The 16,690-nt window shown below is 36.1% G+C and overlaps 1 long non-coding RNA gene across 2 annotated transcripts in view; it reads right to left on the reverse strand.

Annotated features, from left to right (window-relative positions):
• The window catches only part of LOC135224142 (uncharacterized), a 257,593-nt gene extending 241,586 nt beyond the window's left edge, over positions 1-16,007 (reverse strand). For both annotated transcript variants that reach the window (XR_010316646.1, XR_010316647.1), the window contains exon 1: positions 15,842-16,007. This is a non-coding gene — a long non-coding RNA (uncharacterized LOC135224142). The remainder of the gene's footprint in view (positions 1-15,841) is intronic.
• Positions 16,008-16,690: the final 683 nt, after the last annotated feature.

A 16,690-nucleotide genomic window follows, 5' to 3' on the forward strand; every position in this document is an offset into this window, starting at 1 on the left:
TATATATATATATATATATATATATATATATATTATATAGTATATATATATATATATATATATATCATATACATACATACATACATACGACTACATACATAACATACATACATACATACATACATACATACATTCATTCGCAAAAGCAGCGTTGTTGTTAATGAATCTTAGGCTTAAAATTGGCCGTTGCACATACGTCACAGGAAAGGTAAATATAAAAGAAGGAAAATAATTGGATTCTGCCTTAGCCGAGGGCGGTGAAAACGGACGTGACTGGATGAATAGTGAATTTTAATGAGCATCTGTCGTACAAGATACACACCTCCACCAAGTAGCTTTCTCAATGGAGTGGTGTAGATGGATATCAGCAATCTCTCTCTCTCTCTCTCTCTCTCTCTCTCCTCTCTCTCTCTCTCTATCTCTCTACTCCTCTCTCTCTCTCCGTTTCTTGTTATAATTCTTATCTTTCAAATAAAAATAAAATATTTTGATCTGCGATTAATTGACATAAACATGAATAACTGGGTGTATTTTTTATTTTTTTTTATATGCATTGGATTATACCGGCAATGGAGTTCTGTGTCCCTACAAGACTATAACAAAGTAATAAATAACTGATATACAAGTGGAAGAAGGTACAGATAGTTTTTCAATACGTTTAAGGAGCGTTTGTTGTAATATTCTCACCCATAATCTGTGACTTAGATTGTTTCGCAGGGTGAAAGGGGTACTTATATTAAATTGTACTATAACAGTCTATTGCAGTCGTAGTCATTTTTTTTTTATAATAAATCGCTAAAACTTTTCTCCGTCCGTCTAAACTTTTTTTGCACTCAATAAAAAACTTGTACGTTCGAAAGAATTAGGATCTTACCCTTAGCAGATTTCATTACATAGATTTAAAAATGTATCATCACAGACATGTTGACCGTATTTTAAATCAGCATATTGGCATCTTCCAGCGCGAAAGCTTTGATTATTTTACCTTGAAATCAAGGCATTGGGAGATAAAGTAATATGGTTAAGGCCCTTCAGTCTTTCAAATGAATTAAGGATGCTTTTTTTCTGAATTCAATTATGATGCACTTATGGGTTCATCAGTTTTTATTGGTGACATACATATATACATGCATACACACACATATATATGTATATACCTTATATATAAAAGTGAATGTTTGTATGTTTTTATACTTGTCGGCTACAAAAATCAGAACAGCATGACCGATCTATACAAAATTAGGTTTCAAACCCGTAGCCCAGCTCCCTTCCCTATATCCCATCCCCCTTCCCTTTGAAACTTATGTAGCAAAGGTAAATAAACTCTACAGGTTTATCATATCCCACTTCATGTACTCAAGAACATAGAAATCTATTATTGTAAATGCTTTCCAATCACAATAGTAATACCTGGATAAAATGGACATTTGCCACAGTCATATCTCGATAAAAAGGGACAGTCAACACAGTAATGCCTGGATAAATGGGATAGATAGCACAGAAATAGCTGGATAAAAGGGACAGTCACCACAGTAATACCTATAAATATAAGGGACAGTCACCACAGTAAATCCTGCTAAAAGGGGCAGACAGCACAGTAATACCTGGTTAGGGGGGACAGACAGCGTAGTAGTACCTGGATAAAAAGGGACAGTCACCATAGTAGTACCGGATGAAATAGACAGACAGTACAGTAATACCATGTTAAAGGGGACAGCCACCATAATAATACAAATATAAAAGGGACAGTGCCCACAGTAATACTTGGATAAAAGGGACGGACCAGCATAGTAAAACCTTATTAAAGGTGATAACAGTACAGTAATACCTAGTTAAACGTTTCAGAGAACACAGTCATAGCTGGATAAAAGGGACAGTCACCACAGTAATACCTGGATAAAAGGGACAAACCACAATTTCAGGGTAAAAGGGACAGTCACCACAGTGATACCTGGATAAAACGGACAAACCACAATTTCAGGGTAAAAGGGACAGTCACCACGGTAATACCTGTCAGTTCACCCACGATTGTTCGAATGGTGAACGTTCACTTGGAAAAAGTGTCAGTCGCACCGTCAACACAAACCTCTCCCTTCCCTTTCCTCTTCCATCCTCCTATTCACCTCCTCCCCATCCCCTTTCCCTTTTTCCCTCCCTTACAGTAGACCGGGCTGGTCATATATATATATAAATATATATATATATATATATTTATATATATATATATATATATATATATGTGTGTGTGTGTATGTATATATATATAATATATATATATATATATATATATATATATATATATATATATATATATATATATAGTTTGTGTGTGTGTGTGTTTGTGTGAATATTGCATTTAATTCTTTACTGATCTGACCTAAGTAAAATATACCACAATCCATACTAGAAACTTTATATATCATATTGCTATCTTTTTGGGTGCTATTTTTTTTTTATTACAATAAAGCAATTAAGACCTTTTCTGTTTTTGTTTGCCACATTTTATGGGATTTCACACTTAACAATATCCAAAATATGCTTATAAAAAATAGTCCCTGGAAAGATATTGTATACAAAGTTCCTTGTGTGGATTGTGATTTATTTTATTAGATCAGACCAGTAAAGAATTAAATACTAGATTAAAACAATGCAAATATTTCAGTAAGGAAAGGTCAGACTAATAATGCTCTATTTTTGCATGTTAAGTTAAAAGTCGCACAGAATAAATTGGACACGAAGCAGTGTAATATCACGAAGTAATGAAACTTTTTTTTCAGAACTTGTTGGAATCTGTTACGATTCAGCTGACCTGAGAGAATAATCTTAATTTAAGCCCATGATTATTTTCTTTTCAGCCTCTAATAAAACATATGTTCCAGAAGGATTTGAAAGACAAAATAAAGAGGATTACCAAATGGTAGATTTCGATGTTAATCTGCTGACCGTTTTGTGATCTCGCAAACTTTTTTTGTGTCTGTAACTTTGCTCGTATGATCAACACGCTTTGACCATTTCAATATATATATATATATATATATATATATATATAATATATATATATATATATATTTTAATAAATATATATATATGGGTATACTTTATATATATATATATATATATATATATATATATATACATATATACTATATATAATATATATATATTATATATATCTATATATATATATATGTGTGTGTGTGTGTGTGTGTGTGTGTGTGTGTGTGTGTGTGTGTGTGTGTGTGTGTGTGTATGCATGGTATCCTGAGCCAACGTTACAATGCAAGATCAGCAGTCGTAAGTGTGCAAAAAATTAGGCTGAGAACAATTTTTCACGATATTGTCTTTACTGAACTTTATGAATGGTGGTAGGAAATCTTTAATGATATATCTTTTAAATTCCCTTGAGGTCTTGGGACGAAGAAAGTTTTCCTTGCCAAGGAATGACAGGCAAGGAAAGTCTGTACTTCGTTAAAAAAATAAAAAGACCACGGAAGAAAACACATTCTTTTTCATTTGCATTCAGGGTTCACCAGTTTATCACCACTCGAAAGATGTTTTCCAAGGGGAGTCCAATTAACCCCCAGCTGCACTAATTCAGATTATTATACATTCAAAGTTGTCTGTGCTTAATACGCCTGCATTTATGTCCCGCGAGACTGAAGACTGTTTGACTTTGTTTGTAATTTGAATTTACTTCCTTACAACGTGAAAATGTGAGGAAAAGTTGTCATCGCTGGCTGTATCCATAAGGGAAAAAAATTACTTTGGTACCATTGCCAGCAATCTGCAGGCATGCATCGAAACGAAAAGAAAAAGAAACTAAGTTGCATTAAGCTTGTTGAATAATTCAACTGTTTTATGGACGATGATATCATAATTTAAACGCGTTTTTGTGATTAACCAAATAAAAAGTCCAATCGACATTCAAACTGATTCATGGGAGTAACCACCTTAGAAAAATCGAATTAATGCTGCTTCCAATAAAAATCAAACACATGCACATTAATAACCAAGCAAATACAGAAATTAAAGTAACGCACCGTAAATCACAGTGATGACACGAGTCACAGAAAAGCGAATGTAATATCACCGTGGAGTACCCGTAAATCATTCCAAAACAACGACATAAGTAAAGAAAAATTAGAGCCGTGCCCCATAAATCGCGGTGATAAATTTCATTTTTCATTATCTAAGACGAGGAAGATCGAAAGCAATAACGCCGTCAATCACCCGAGAAATCATTCCATTACAACAACTTCGCCAGGGTCATATTTAAACGAAGCCTAGCGCTCCGCGGATTTATCCAGCATACATATTTAAGCGTGCAAGACTTTCGCTTGGAGAACAGGAGGACCGTGGACCGAAGCCATGTCATGGCAGGTATTAAACAGGTGAAGCTGCCTCCGGGGACGCCCTTTATGGCTCAATTTGCTAGATTTTCACTCTGTATGGAAATGCTGGTGTTGGAAGGAGCCCATAAAACTAGCGTTCTTCGTTTTATGACGTCATCAGCCTGTCTGGTGAGGGCGGGTGATTACATTCTGATAACTCTCATTCGATTTTGTGTTTCTCGTTGTGAGCGGGACGGGCTAGGGTGGGGGGTCATTAATTTACCATCGCTTTATTGAAATTGCCTTCATTGTGACTCTGTAGCAGAGAGAGAGAGAAGGGTATACGTACACACAAACACAATATATATATATATATATTATAATATATATAATATATATATATATATATATATATGAGAGAGAGAGAAGAGAGAGAGAGAGTTTTTAACACCTGGTAACCTAATACCTCTTCATATTATCCAATGAAAAGACTCATAAATTGAGTTATTCCACACCTAACATGAAAGGGCTGATGTTTTTGGGAACGTGTTCAAAGTTCCATTAAGCACCCCTAACATCGCTTCGCTATGTATCCTATTTAACTTTTATTGCGTAAACTAACAATGTATCAACATTACGCTAATTTGCGCCTCCGCGCAGATAAATGCATAAATAGGACAATTTAAAGTTTTGATGTGTTTGCTAGAGGCCGAGGTGCATGAGAATCAAGAGAGAGAGAGAGAGAGAGAGAGAGAGAGAGAGAGAGAGAGAGAGAGAGAGAGAGAGAGAGAGAGAGAAGCACATTCATAAAACCAACTGGAATTATATATCTAGACTTGTATTTTTTTGTAATATAAATAATTACGGGTGGTGTACTCGTAAGATACGATTATGTATTTGACAACGAGAAATCAAGAAAATTCTAAAACTTGGAAAATGAATAAAGCGGCCAAGATTAGCGGCGTTATTTAAGATCTACAAAAGAGATGGCTTCCGTAGTCAGAGAAAGAGTAGTGTAGGATTTCCATAAATGGTATTAAAATGTCGACAAGTTCTACAACGAAAAGGATAGATCTTCCAATATTGTTACATCATCTGGGTTTTTTTTATTCTAAAAAGTAGAAGTTATTATAAAAGAATCAAGAATATCGATTCAGGAACAAGAAAGGATTGTTGAGAGCATAATGCGTTAAAGGTTTATATCTATTTATAACTCTAAAACTCATAAGAAAATAAAAAAAATTCTAATATGTAAACCACTTAGAAGTATTACTGTAGTGAGTTTCATGAAATACCTGTTAAAAAATGTTAAAATCAGGGTATCGTTGGTGAGCAGTATTTTCCTCTAATTTCGCAGTGTTTACATCATAACTACTGTTTTCAAGCACTTTGCTGCAGGCTGTCGGGACGCCAGTGCCATCGAGGCCAAAAGTGAATATTACTTAAAATATCTGGTAATTACAGCAAATATGACTATACCAGTGAGCTTGAATTAAAATTATAATCTTTTTTTTAATTATGAGAAAGCATGTGCTGGACAATATATATAATTACGTGTTCGTATAGACCTTTAGTAAACTGCTATCCAATAATATATATATATATATATATATATATATATATATATACATATATATAAATATATATATACTATATATATGCCACGAAGGAAAATAAACGAAGGAGTACTGCGAGACCTTTCGACGTAAAACGTCCTTTACTGAGAAGTTTCTGCTCAGTAAAGGACGTTTAACGTCGAAAGGTCTCGCATTACTTCTTCGTTTATTTTCCTTCGTGGCATATATCTTTATTTATGGATTTAACTTTCGTGATTCAGTTATACACACATACACACACACACATAATATATATATATATATATATATATATAATATATATATATATATATATATATATATATATATATATATATATATAGGTACTAGTCATAGATTTTTCTTAACCTTTTATGATCTTATTTAACTTATTCTTTAGTTGTTGTTCTAATGTAAATTATTTAGCATTTTTATCATTCTAACTTTTTTAATTATCATTTTACCGAGTCTGTTTTAAATAGGTCAGTTTTTGTACAGTTTACAGCTCTTATGAGACGACCTAACATCTCGTAATTTTGGCCAATAAACTTAAAATGCTACGATGGCTATTTCCTTCCTGTTCATTCTAACTGTGCGGCGTTCCTGATGCCCTAACCTGTCTGAGTACGCACACGCACGCACGCACACACACATATGTATATATATATATATATATATATATATATATATATATATATATATATATATATTTTTGCGTGTGCGTGTGTATTATTACCCTAACATTGCATGCTAAGGAAGTTACTTGTCTCGAGTCAGTTAGAGTCACCTTCAGTCTATTCTATCTGTTATAATTCTCTTTAAATCAGACCGATTTTTTTAGGCTTTGCTAAATGAATAAACTCAATTTCGAGTTACATGGAATGAATTCGAGTCCAATTCTCTAGTTTCTAATCCTTTTCATTAGCTTTGAATTGAATCGAGTTGATTTGAGTTCGAGTTCAACGAAATTGCTTTGGATATATCCCGGTTGATATGAGTACCTCCGTATCGATTTGAATCTAATTGGGTCATTTCAAATTAAATCGAGTGTAGTCGGCTGAAATTTGTTGATTAATTTCTTTAAATTTCCGTGGCAACAACTACGGTCACCGAAGCCCCAAATGGGATCTGACCCATTTCATTTTCCTCCCAATTGCTCTGATTTCTTTTTTCTTTTTTCGAGTCATCGTGAGTACGTTGCCATGGAAACAACATTCCTTCGGAGGATTTAAATGATCCAGCCCGAGAGTATCGTACTGTCTTTCTTTACGGAGGCTGGAGGAACCAGGATCGTGTTCGGGGCCGTGTGATGGACAAAGGGTTGATGTAGTAGTATAATAAAGATATCAGCTTCTAAAGTGTGAAGAATCTAAAAGATATCAGCTTCTAAAGTGTGAAGAATCTATCAGTTTCCTTAAGGGATTTGCTATTTGCTTCCTAATGGAGACACCTAGCTACAATACGGGAAATTTTACGTTATATATATAGCTAGCTGATCAACCTGGCGCCGCCGGGAAAATACTGAATGACAGCCGATCATTTACCTTAGAGAGAGAGAGAGAGAGTAACACGTGATGTGGGTTTTATGAACATGTCTCCGCTGAACCAAAAACGCCCTAGCAATAAACCTAAACAGAACCCCCCCTAAACCTGAACACCCCCTAAATCGAAACACACCCCCACTATCTGAAACACTTCCACTAAAACGAAGCACACAATACTAACCCAAAACATCACCACTCACGCTAAAAACGTAAATCCAATATCACTTAACCTAAAACACCACTAATTAACCCTGAACATACCCCACTAAACCTCAACACCCCACAAATTAAAGCACACCTAAACAAAACAAACCTAAACAAATCCCCACTAAACCTAAACACACTCTCACTAAACCAAACACACCTCCACTAAACCTTAACACATCCACCACTAAATATGCAAACTCCCCTTCCACCAAACCTAAACACATCTCCACTAAACTAAACCTAAACACACAACACCCACTCAACGAAAATCCATCGCCACTAAACCTAAAACACCACCAATTAACCTAATAAAATCCACCACTAAACGGAAACACACTCCCCACTAAACCAAGACACGCCCCAACTAAAACTAAACAAAACATCCTCTACAGCTAAACATCCCTCCCACCAAATCTCAGCACTCCGCCAATAAACCTAACACACGGCACCCACTAAACCAAACATAAAATACTACCAATTAACCCTAAACACACCCCACTAAACCTAAACACACCCCAAATTAAAGCACACCTAAAAGCAAAACAAACCTAAACACACTCTCACTCAACAAAACACACCTCCACTAAACCTACACACATCCACGACTAAACATGCAAATGCCCCCACTAAACCAAGACACACCCCAACTAAACATAAACACAGCATCCACTACACCTAAACTTCTCTCCCACCAAACCAAAGCACACACCACACCCTACTAAACCTACACACACAACACCCACTAAATCATTACCAACCCTAAACACACCCCAACTAAAACTAAACAGCCACTTAATCAACTAAAACTAAACAGCCACTTAATCAAAATGCACCCCAGCTGAACCTAAGCACATTCCCCACTAAACCTAAACACATTCCCACTAAACCCAAACACACCTCCACTAAACCTAAACACAACCACCACTAAACCCTATACACCTCTTCCAACAAACTTATAAACATCCCCCACTAAACATAAACTTCCCTCCCACTAAACCTAAATGCACCCCCACTAACTCTAAACACACCTCACCCACAAAACCTAGATACACCCTCTCATAAAACCTAAACACATCCCCACTATACCTAAACTCCCCACCCTCAAACCTAAACACACCCAAACTAAAACTAAACACGCTCCTCACTAAAACTAAAACTAACCCCCACTCACAAAAGAAAACAAATCCACCACTAAACCTAAACACCCCTCCCATCAAACATAAACACATCCTCCACTAAACATAAACACCCCTCCCACTAAACCTAAATACACCCCCAGTAAACCTAAACGTACATCAACTACTAAACCTAAACACAGCCTCCCTAAACCAAAACACACCTTCACTAAACTTAAGCACCCCTACCACCAAATTAAACAAGCCACCAAATTAAACAAACTTAAACACATACCACCCACTAAACCTAAATGCAATCCCCGCTAAACCTAAACTCCCCCTTAAATGAAACACACCCTTACTAAACCTAATGACATCCTCCACTATACCAAAATACCCCCACTAAAACTAAACCTAAATACATCCACCACTAAACTTAAACACCCCTTCCACCAAACCTAAACACATCCTTCACTAAACATAAAAAGACATCCACTGAACCTTAATGTTCCCCATACTAAACCTAAACACATAACACCCACAAAACCTAAACACACCCCTTACGAAAATGAACACACTTCCACTATACCTAAACTACCCCCACTCATCCTAAACATATTTCCCCACTAAACCTAGACACACCCCTCACTAAACCTAAACTACCCTCCCACCAAACCTAAACACTAAAAATAATCACTAAACCTAAGTGCACCTGCCACTAAGCTTAAAACACACTGCCACTAAACCTAAACACACCTTTCACTAAGCCTAACCACACCCACATTATACCTAAAAACAAAACCCACTAAACCTAAACACAAACCATGACACAAAATTATTAATTATAGGCTTACAAAAAGCACTTTCAATTATATATTTCAAGCGTCTCCTGTACACGAAATGAGGTATGGTAAATCCGAAGAGGATTTACCATACAATGGGGACCGCGTGCAAAATTTCGTCTTGATCGGTCAAGTGGTTACAGTCACTTTTATTATATAGAAGATTACGGAAAATTATCCAAAAAATGCAAAGAACGAAAGGCATACACACGCGAGCACTCCAGCACACGCGTAAAAATACGAACGCACACACATCTAACTATTTAATCTGCCTATATTTATAACACAAGGGAAAGCATGCTAGAGGTGAGGGTGCTAGCTACATGACCATCGTTTCTGTTATATATATATATATATATATATATATATATAGTATAATATATATATATATATATCTATCTATTATATTTTATAATATATAAAGACTTAGATATTTATATATATATATATATATATATATATATATATATATATAATATTCTATATATATATTATAATATATAAAGACTTAGATATTTTATATATATATATATATATATATATATATATATATATATATATTTATAAAATTCCTTGCATAAAAGTGTGATAATCTATTACGGACAGACCGGTAAATCCTCTTTCACAACGTCTCAAACAGCACCTATATTCTGTGAGAACTGGGCAAATATCGAATGCATTATTCGTACATATGAGATTTAGATCATCCTATTAACTGGAGTCAAGCAAGAGTCTTAATCCCATGTAATGACACAGTTAAAAGGAATATCATTGAATCTTGTTTCATCAAGTCAAATAATAGAAATGTTCTAAATTTAAGTCTTGGTTTATTTAAACTTTATGCTTTCATAATGAAAAAAGTTGTAGTTAAATATAAGCAAATGAATATATTCAGTTTTTACATGTTTTGTTTGGACTGTAAAGACACTTTGTTTCGGTTAGGGTCAAATCTGTTTCGGTTTGTGACCGTGTGATATCCGATAATCCTGGATTATCTTTTTTTAATTTTTACCCTTTTGCAATTAACCATCTGGTATTCTTGATCTTGTTGTGTACCTGAGACCTTTCTCTCCAATTGTATTTCATTAGCTCCTTGACAATGTCTTAGTAAAGACGAAAGAGCTTGGATTTCTGACTATCATTTTCCTGTGGTATTCGCTTATATATATATATATCTATATATATATATATATATATGATATATATTATATATATATATATATATATATATATATATATATATATATGAAACGATGGGCATGTAGATAGCACCTTCATCTCCAGAGTGCTATCTCCTTAATTTCAATATACTCAAATACCAGAGTGCTTCCTCCTTAATATGAATGTACTCAGATTGTAAATTCCTACCAAAGAACTTGTAGGGACGGGATTAAAATAATAATAATAATAATAATAATAATAATAATAATAATAATAATAAAATAATAATAAGATTCACAGAGATCACGACAGACACAGTCGGACACCAACTAAAGAAAATGCCAAACTGGAAAGCCCCAGGTCCCGATGAAGTCCATGGATACTGGCTCAAAAACTTCAAGCCCCTACACCCACGAATAGCAGAACAACTCCAGCATTGTATCTCAATCACCATGCACCCAAATGGATGACCACAGAAGGACATCCTTAGTACAAAAAGACAAGAGTAAGGGAAATATAGGCAGTAACTACAGGCCTATCACCTGCCTACCAATAATGTGGAAGTTACTAACAGGTATCATCAGTGAAAGGCTATACAACTACCTAGAGGAGACAAACACCATCCCCCACCAACAGAAAGGCTGCAGAAGGAAGTGTAGGGGCACAAAAGACCAGCTCCTGATAGACAAAATGAAAATGAAGAACAGTAGGAGAAGGAAAACCAACCTAAGCATGGCATAGATAGACTATAAGAAAGCCTTCGACATGATACCACACACATGGCTAATAGAATGCCTGAAAATAGTGGGGCAGGGGAAACACCAGCAGCTTCCTCAAAAATACAATGCGCAACTGGAATACAATACTTTACAAGCTCTGGAATAAGACTAGCAGAGGTAAATATCAGGAAGGGTCTTCCAGGGAGACTCACTGTCCCCACTACTCTTCGTAGTAGCCATGATTCCCATGACAAAAGTACTACAGAAGATGGATGCCGAGTACCAACTCAAGAAAAGAGGCAACAGAATTAACCATCTGATGTTAATGGACGACATCAAGTTGTATGGTAAGAGCATCAAGGAAATAGATACCCTAATCCAGACTGTAAGGATTGTATCTGGGGACATCAGGATGGAGTTTGGAATAGAAAAAAAAAATGCGCCTTAGTCAACATACAAAAGGGTAAAGTAACAAGAACTGAAGGGATAAAGCTACCAGATGGGAGCAACATCAAACACATAGATAAGACAGGATACAAATACCTGGGAATAATGGAAGGAGGGGATATAAAACACCAAGAGATGAAGGACACGATCAGGAAAGAATATATGCAAGACTCAAGGCGATACTCAAGTCAAAACTCATCGCCGGAAATATGATAAAAGCCATAAACACATGGGCAGTGCCAGTAATCAGATACAGCGCAGGAATAGTGGAATGGACGAAGGCAGAACTCCGCACCATAGATCAGAAAACCAGGAAACATATGACAATACACAAAGCTCTACACCCAAGAGCAAATACAGACAGACTATACATAACACGAAAGGAAGGAGGGAGAGGACTACTAAGCATAGAGGACTGCGTCAACATCGAAAACAGAGCACTGGGGCAATATCTGAAAACCAGTGAAGACGAGTGGCTAAAGAGTGCATGGGAAGAAGGACTAATAAAAGTAGATGAAGACCCAGAAATATACAGAGACAGGAGAATGACAAACAGAACAGAGGACTGGCACAACAAACCAATGCACGGACAATACATGAGAGACTAAAGAACTAGCCAGCGATGACACGTGGCAATGGCTACAGAGGGGAGAACTAAAGAAGGAAACTGAAGGAATGATAACAACGGCACAAGATCAGGCCCTAAGAACCAGATATATTCAAAGAACGATAGACGGAAATAACATCTCTCCCATATGTAGGAAGTGCAATACGAAAAATGAAACCATAAACCACATAGCAAGCAAATGTCCAGCACTTGCACAGAACCAGTACAAAAAGAGGCATGATTCAGTGGCAAAAGCCCTCCACTGGAGCCTGTGCAAGAAACATCAGCTACCTTGCAATAATAAGTGGTACGAACACCAACTTGAAGGAGTGATAGAAAACGATCAGGCAAAGATCCTCTGGGACTATGGTATCAGAACAGATAGGGTGATATGTGCAAATAGACCAGACGTGACGTTGATTGACAAAATCAAGAAGAAAGTATCACTCATTGATGTCGCAATACCATGGGACACCAGAGTTGAAGAAAAGAAAGAGAGAAAAAATGGATAAGTATCAAGATCTGGAAATAGAAATAAGAAGGATATGGGATATGCCAGTGGAAATCGTACCCATAATCATAAGAGCACTAGGCACAATCCCAAGATCCCTGAAAAGGAATCTAGAAAAACTAGAGGCTGAAGTAGTTCCAGGACCCATGCAGAAGAGTGTGATTCTAGAAACGGCGCACATAGTAAGAAAAGTGATGGATTCCTAAGGAGGCAGGATGCAACCCGGAACCCCACACTATAAATACCACCCAGTCGAATTGGAGGACTGATAGAGCAGAAATAAAATAATAATAATAATGATAATAATACAAAATATTCTTTATACGCTACCAAAGAACCAGTAAGAAATACTTTTAAACCTATACGAACCAGAGAAGGAGGCAGGGCGTGGGAAATTATCTAACGACATTCGGATCATAGCTTTTGAGCAACTGCACTGTTATCGCTTTAACCCCTGTCGTAACAGTTTTCACGCATCTATTGCAAAATTTCTGGTTTATAATAAACATCATATGTTTCGCAATCATCCCTTAAAATGTATGAAGCTATTGTAAATATTCCAAAAAATATTTGATTGTACAAGATGTTTTTCTAACAGCGACTATTATAAGCAATTCATAACTGACAACCAATACAATAGGAAACAACAGGACAAAGTTGAGTCACTGCATAGGTTTCTTATGATTTCCTAAAACTCGTGTCTTACATGTTTCAGTCAGATCTTTTTCTCCATAAAATTTCTGTTACAATTTTTTTTTTTTTTATGTCACTGACGAAATAATGGCCATTATGTCATTAATGAAACTGTAAAAAAAAAAAAAAGACACGACTGACTCGCTTAGAACTCATTCAATCTCCTTCTAGTCTTAATGTTGCATTCTTGTCAATGTCATTCATGCTGATCGCAATAATAGCCTTCCTATATTGCCTATTTATGAAAGTGAGTAGAAATCACGTTGTGAAAATAAACTGTTAGACCTATAGTGAACAGGTACTAAAGTAGCTCTTAAAAGTTTGGTGGAGAACATTAGAGAAGTCGCTATTAACAAAGCCGATCTTATGGAAACAATGTGTAGATAAATGTATAAAATGTTGCAAAATAATTTATTTAAACTGAGAAAATATGCATTTAAACTGAGAAAATATGCGCTTACCCTACGTGTGCCTACTAATGCAAAGGTTTCAAAAAGCTTTCCAATTTGCGAGTTTTGTCTAATTCACTTATTTTACTGACTAAACTCCCCCCCCCCCCACACCCCCGCCAAAAACAAGGGGAAAATAAAAAACGTATAACCATCGTCGGTCAACTGACTTCGAGCACTGATCTATTAATTAGTTGACATTGATAGGCATGAGTGGGCAAGGTTGGAGTGAGGGAAAATCAGCATACACTTTAAATTTATTCGTTACTCCAAATAAATGAGATTAAATTATCTATAAATTGGAAGAGCATTCAGAGATGTATGTTTCTCTACGGTATGCCAATTTAAACTTCAACCGGTACCATTACTGAAGGTTGATATGCGATGATGTTAGTCCGTCTGAAAATTTAAGGCACTTTTCAATTATCATTAACGTTAAAAGTGGTAGGGTATGTTATTCAGTTTTACATTTTTTACAATAAAAGTGCTGCATTTCGTAATTAACCAACAGTTACTAACATGCTTTAAACAGAAGTGGGATCACCGTTATCTCTCGCTTTATCTCACCCTGCCATTCGTTCGTTTAGCTCTCTCTCTCTTTCTCCATTCGTTTGTTGTTCTCACTCGCTCAGTCTGAGAGCAAGTACACTCCACTGAAATGTTGATATACATAGAGTAAAGAATTGTGAGCTAGGGATAATCTAAATACTCATTCCCTTATTTATAGACTTGTAATTTTTATGCATACTGATAATTATATCTTAAAAAAAATGACATGCAGATTTAAATTTGCTGGGCCTATGTCTATTGCTGTTACCAAATAAAAGCTATCTTCTCTTTGGCTTCACGATTCGATCATTTTTACATAATTATTTTCCTATATTCTATATTAAGTGGTACCGAGAATACGGTTCAAATGAGATGGAGTAACCGGGGTAGTACGTATGTAGGTATAGCCTAGGCTGCCGAACTTTTTTTTTTTTTTTTTTTTTTTTTTTGTTTTTTTTTTTTTTTTGCCAACCCGTGAGACGTATCGTTAAAGAAAACAAATCAAACGAGATTTGTTACACAAATAATACCATTATTTTTACTTACAATGAAATAATGTTAGTTTTGTTACAAAGGTTTGTTTACATCGTCTCCAAACACTCACCTAGTGTGACGTACTGACGTTGCGGAATGTCGTTGGGATGCCACGTTTGATTACGTGCATTTTGTTAAACGGCTCTAACGCTGTCTTTACCTGTTCACAACTGAGAAAATATATTGCAAAGACAGTGCCCTACAGGCCTACCTACAGTACAGAACTCAAAATGACGAAATACAGCAGGTTTCCTCCTCCTCGTGCAACAAGTGTACAGGATGATGAGACTTGTTGGCACGACCATTAACCTACATAGGCCTAGTTACTGCTACGTCTTTCTAGTAACATGCGATCTTTTTTCTATTTATACTGTGTATTAAGTATGATCAAAGATGTTCTGATTTCAAAACTGAAAGCGTCATTGCATTTATGTACCGCAATAAAGAGCATAAAAGACAAGATAATCAGCAGAGAAAACGATGGCCTGCTACTGGGGCATTCAACGGACATACACATAACGATGGGTTAAAAAAAACCTGCGATACATTACTACATTTTCTCTTGATGAATTTCTGCGCCCAATTCTGCTATCATAATCCACAGAGCGTATCATTATAAGGATAACGAACGAATAAAATTCGCAGTTCACACTTGGCAGCAAGTAAACTCGCGCGGTTCCCACCTATGTGCAGAGCATGATGGCACAACTCAGGCTGCGAGCAACGCCGCTCTGGTGGCGTGACGCCGAACTACGCAGTGCTAGTCTACAGACACCAGCTCTAGTTATTTGTGAGTTTGTGACCCTCTGTGGTGAACAATTCGCAATGGTAAAACGGAATAGAGGTAGATTTAAAGTGGTTGACATAAACTAGATAAATTACTGGATTAAGAGGGACTCGGTTTCCAGGAAGCATGAGGATAGTGTCATTTTCCCCTTCTTTCTAGACCACATGTTCCAACGATGCACGACGTTGTGTACGATATTATATATATATGTGTGTGTGTGTGTGTGCGTGTGTGTGTATGTGTGTGTGTGTGTATCTCTGTGTGTACATATATATACATATACTGTGTATATTGATATATATCATAGGTGGGTAGCCAGATATATGAGGTGTGTCTATTAAATAACGAGACTGATTAAACAACTCACCTTTATTTATATGTAGTTCCAATTAAATGCTTGTTCCCTTCAATATACTCCCCATTTGCACCAATACATTGATGCTGTCTACTTTTTCACTGGTCGAAGCCGTGGAGGAAACCAATTTCTGACAGCTGCTTCGGCACATCGGCCGTTTTCTTCTTAACAGCATCAGCTGACCCAAAACGTGTCCCTTTAAGCACTGATCTAACTTTTGGGAAAAGATATTTATCTGTACTGA

The sequence above is a fragment of the Macrobrachium nipponense genome, chromosome 10 (assembly GCF_015104395.2).
Source record: "Macrobrachium nipponense isolate FS-2020 chromosome 10, ASM1510439v2, whole genome shotgun sequence".
In the NCBI taxonomy this organism is placed as follows: Eukaryota; Metazoa; Arthropoda; class Malacostraca; order Decapoda; family Palaemonidae; genus Macrobrachium; species Macrobrachium nipponense.